Raw genomic sequence first — 5,459 nt, 5'->3', positions numbered from 1 at the left:
CCAGTTCCATCCATGTTGCTACAAAGGGCCATATTTCATTCTTTCTCATTGCCATGTAGTACTCCATTGTGTATATAAACCACTATTTCTTTATCCATTCATCAGTTGATGGACATTTAGGCTCTTTCCATAATTTGGCTATTGTTGAGAGTGCTGCTATAAGCATTGGGGTACAAGTGCCCCTATGCAGCAGTACTCCTGTATCCCTTGGATAAATTCCTAGCAGTGCTATTGCTGGGTCATAGGGTAGGTCTATTTTTAATTTTCTGAGGAACCTCCACACTGCTTTCCAGAGCGGCTGCACCAACTTGCATTCCCACCAACAGTGCAAGAGGGTACCTGTTTCTCCACATCCTCTCCAGCATCTATAGTCTCCTGATTTGTTCATTTTGGCCACTCTGACTGGCGTGAGGTAATATCTGAGTGTGGTTTTGATTTGTATTTCCCTGATGAGGAGCGATATTGAGCATCTTTTCATGTGCCTGTTGGCCATCCGGATGTCTTCTTTAGAGAAATGTCTATTCATGTTTTCTGCCCATTTCTTCACTGGGTTATTTGTTTTTCGGGTGTGGAGTTTGGTGAGCTCTTTATAGATTTTGGATACTAGCCCTTTGTCTGATATGTCATTTGAAAATATCTTTTCCCATTCCGTTGGTTGCCTTTTAGTTTTGTTGGTTGTTTCCTTTGCTGTGCAGAAGCTTTTTATCTTCATAAGGTGCCAGTAATTCACTTTTGCTTTTAATTCCCTTGCCTTTGGGGATGTGTCAAGTAAGAAATTGCTACGGCTGAGGCCAGAGAGGTCTTTTCCCGCTTTTTCCTCTAGGGTTTTGATGGTTTCCTGTCTCACATTCAGGTCCTTTATCCATTTTGAGTTTATTTTTGTGAATGGTGTGAGAAAGTGGTCTAGTTTCAACCTTCTGCATGTTGCTGTCCAGTTCTCCCAGCACCATTTGTTAAAGAGACTGTCTTTTTTTCCATTGGATGTTCTTTCCTGCTTTGTCAAAGATGAGTTGGCCATACGTTTGTGGGTCTAGTTCTGGGGTTTCTATTCTATTCCATTGGTCTATGTGTTTGTTTTTGTGCCAATACCATGCTGTCTTAATGATTACAGCTTTGTAGTAGAGGCTAAAGTCTGGGATTGTGATGCCTCCCACTTTGGTCTTCTTCTTCAAAATTACTTTGGCTATTCAGGGCCTTTTGTGGTTCCATATGAATTTTAGGATTGCTTGTTCTAGTTTCGAGAAGAATGCTGGTGCAATTTTGATTGGGATTGCATTGAATGTGTAGATAGCTTTGGGTAGTATTGACATTTTGACAATATTTATTCTTCCAATCCATGAGCACGGAATGTTTTTCCATTTGTTTATATCTTCTTCAATTTCCTTCATAAGCTTTCTATAGTTTTCAGCATACAGATCTTTTACATCTTTGGTTAGATTTATTCCTAGGTATTTTATGCTTCTGGGTGCAATTGTGAATGGGATCAGTTTCTTTATTTGTCTTTCTGTTGCTTCGTTATTAGTGTATAAGAATGCAACTGATTTCTGTACATTGATTTTCTATCCTGCAACTTTGCTAAATTCATGTATCAGTTCTAGCAGACTTCTGGTGGAGTCTATCAGGTTTTCCATGTATAATATCATGTCATCTGCAAAAAGTGAAAGCTTAACTTCATCTTTGCCAATTTTGATGCCTTTGAGTTCCTTTTGTTATCTGATTGCTGATGCTAGCACTTCCAACACTATGTTAAACAACAGCGGTGAGAGTGGGCATCCCTGTCGTGTTCGTGATCTCAGGGAAAAAGCTCTCAGTTTTTCCCTATTGAGGATGATGTTAGCTGTGGGCTTTTCATAAATGGCTTTTATGATCTTTAGGTATGTTCCTTCTATCCCTACTTTCTCGAGGGTTTTTATTAAGAAACGTTGCTGAATTTTGTCAAAGGCCTTTTCTGCATCGATTGACAGGATCATATGGTTCTTATCTTTTCTTTTATTAACGTGATGTATCACATTGATTTCTGACTGTTGAACCAGCCCTGCATCCCAGGAATGAACCCCACTTGATCATGGTGAATAATTCTTTTTATATGCTGTTGAATTCGATTTGCTAGTATCTTATTGAGAATTTTTGCATCCATATTCATCAGGGATATTGGCCTGTAGTTCTCTTTTTTTACTGGGTCTCTGTCTGGTTTAGGAATCAAAGTCATACTGGCTTCATAGAATGAGTCTGGAAGTTTTCCTTCCCTTTCTATTTTTTGGAATAGCTTGAGAAGGATAGGTATTATCTCTGCTTTAAACGTCTGGTAGAACTCTGCTGGGAAGCCATCTGGTCCTGGACTCTTATTTGTTGGGAGATTTTTGATGACTGATTCAATTTCTTTGCTGGTTATGGGTCTGTTCAAGTTTTCTATTTCCTCCTGATTGAGTTTTGGAAGTGTGTGGGTGTTTAGGAATTTGTCCATTTCTTCCAGGTTGTCCAGTTTGTTGGCATATAATTTTTCATAGTATTCCCTGATAATTGCTTGTATCTCTGAGGGATTGGTTGTAATAACTCCATTTTCTTTCATGATTTTATCTATTTGGGTCATCTCCCTTTTCTTTTTGAGAAGCCTGGCTAGAGGTTTATCAATTTTGTTTATTTTTTCAAAAAACCAACTCTTGGTTTCGTTGATCTGCTCTACAGTTTTTTTAGATTCTATATTGTTTATTTCTGCTCTGATCTTTATTCTTTCTCTTCTTCTGCTGGATTTAGGCTGTCTTTGCTGTTCTGCTTCTATTTCCTTTAGGTGTGCTATTAGATTTTGTATCTGGGATTTTTCTTGTTTCTTGAGATAGGCCTGGATTGCAATGTATTTTCCTCTCAGGACTGCCTTCGCTGCATCCAAAAGCATTTGGATTGTTGTATTTTCATTTTCGTTGGTTTCCATATATTTTTTAATTTCTTCTCTAATTGCCTGGTTGACCCCTTCACTCTTTAGTAGGGTGTTCTTTAACCTCCATGCTTTTGGAGGTTTTCCAGACTTTTCCTGTGGTTGATTTCAAGCTTCATAGCATTGTGGTCTGAAAGTATGCATGGTATGATTTCAATTCTTGTATACTTATGAAGGGCTGTTTTGTGACCCAGTATGTGATCTATCTTGGAGAATGTTCCATGTGCACTTGAGAATTGGGTTGCAGATTCTGTTGCTTTGGGATGCAGAGTTCTAAATATATCTGTCAAGTCCATCTGATCCAATGTATCATTCAGGGCCCTTGTTTCTTTATTGACTGTGTGTCTAGATGATCTATCCATTTCTGTAAGTGGAGTGTTAAAGTCCCCTGCAATTACCACATTCTTATCAATAAGGTTGCTTATGTTTGTGAGTAATTGTTTTATATATTTGGAGGCTTCCGTATTCGGTGCATAGACATGTATAATTGTTAGCTCTTCCTGATGGATAGACCCTGTGATTATTATATAATGCCCTTCTTCATCTCTTGTTACAGCCTTTAATTTAAAGTCTAGTTTGTCTGATATAAGTATGGCTACTCCAGCTTTCTTTTGACTTCCAGTGGCATGATAAATACTTCTCCATCCCCTCACTCTCAATCTGAAGGTGTCCTCAGGTCTAAAATGAGTCTCTTGTAGACAGCAAATAGATGGGTCTTGTTTTTTTATCCATTCTGATACCCTATGTCTTTTGGTTGGCGCATTTAGTCCATTTACATTCAGTGTTATTATAGAAAGATATGGGTTTAGAGTCATTGCGATGTCCGTAGGTTTCATGCTTGTAGCGATGAGTCTGGTATTTTGTCTCACAGGATCCCCCTTAGGATCTCTTGTAGGGCTGGTTTAGTGGTGACGATTTCCTTCAGTTTTTGTTTGGGAAGACCTTTATCTCCACTTCTATTCTAAATGACAGACTTGCTGGATAAAGGATTCTCGGCTGCATATTTTTTCTGTTCATCACATTGAAGATCTCCTGCCATTCCTTTCTGGCCTGCCAAGTTTCAGTAGAGAGATTGGTCACAAGTCCTATAGGTCTCCCTTTATATGTTAGAGCACATTTATCTCTAGCTGCTTCCAGAATTTTCTCTTTATCCTTGTATTTTGCCAGTTTCACTATGATATGTTGTTCAGAAGATCGATTCAAGTTACGTCTGAAGGGAGTTCTCTGTGCCTCTTGGATTTCAATGCCTTTTTCCTTCCCCAGATCAGGGAAGTTCTCAGCTATTATTTCTTCAAGTACACCTTCAGCACCTTTCCCTCTCTCTTCCTCCTCTGGAATACCAATTATGCGTAGATTATTTCTCTTTAGTGCATCACTTAGTTTTCTAATTTTCCCCTCATACTCCTGGATTTTTTTATCTCTCTTTTTTTCAGCTTCTTCTTTTTCCATAATTTTATCTTCTAGTTCACCTATTCTCTCCTCTGCCTCTTCAATCCGAGCCGTAGTTATCTCCGTTTTATTTTGCGGTTCATTGATAGCATTTTTTAGCTCCTCCTGGCTGTTCCTTAGTCCCTTGATCTCTGTAGCAAGAGATTCTCTGCTGTCCTTTATACTGTTTTCAAGCCCAACGATTAATTTTATGACTATTATTCTAAACTCACTTTCTGTTATATTGTTTAAATCATTTTTGATCAGTTCGTTAGCTGTTGTTATTTCCTGGACGTTTTTTTGAGGGGTATTCTTCCGTTTGGTCATTTTAGATAGTCCCTGGAGTGGTGCGAACCTGCAGGGCACTTCCCCTGTGCTGTGGTGTATAACTGGAGTTGGTGGGCGGGGCCGCAGTCAGACCTGATGTCTGCCCCCAGCCCACCACTGGGGCCAGAGTCAGACTGGTGTGTGCCTTCTCCTCCCCTCTCCTAGGGGCAGGATTCACTGTGGGGTGGCGTGGCCTGTCTGGGCTACTTGCACACTGCCAGGCTTGTGGTGCTGGGGATCTGGCGTATTAGCTGGGGTGGATCAGCAAGGTGCACAGGGGCGGGAGGGGCAGGCTCAGCTCGCTTTTCCTTTGGAGATCTGCTTCGGTAGGGGCCCTGCGGCACCGGGAGGGAGTCAGACCTGCTGGAGGGATGGATCCGCAGAAGCACAACGCTGGGTGTTTGTGTGCTGCAAGCAAGTTCCCTGGCAGGAACTGGTTCCCTTTGGGATTTTGGCTGGGGGATGGGCGAGGGAGATGGTGCTAGCGAGCGCCTTTGTTCCCCACCAGGCTGAGCTCTGTCGTGGGGGCTCAACTCTCCCTCCCATTGTCCTCCAGCCCTCCCGTTCTCTGAGCAGAGCTGTTAGCTTATAACCTTCCAGATGTCAAGGCCGGCTTGCTGTCAGAAAACACTCCGTCCAGCCCCTCCGCTTTTGCCAGCCAGACTCAGGGGCTCTGCTTGGCCGGCGAGCCACCCCTCCGCCCCGGCTCCCTCCCGCCAGTCTGTGGAGCGTGCACCGCCTCGCTGCCCTTCCTACCCCCTTCCATGGGCCT

Source organism: Panthera pardus, unplaced genomic scaffold (assembly GCF_024362965.1).
Source record: "Panthera pardus isolate Hobbes unplaced genomic scaffold, ASM2436296v1 HiC_scaffold_11, whole genome shotgun sequence".
Classification (NCBI taxonomy): domain Eukaryota; kingdom Metazoa; phylum Chordata; class Mammalia; order Carnivora; family Felidae; genus Panthera; species Panthera pardus.
The sequence above is the reverse complement of the archived record's forward strand: the minus strand, read 5'-3'. Positions refer to the sequence as shown.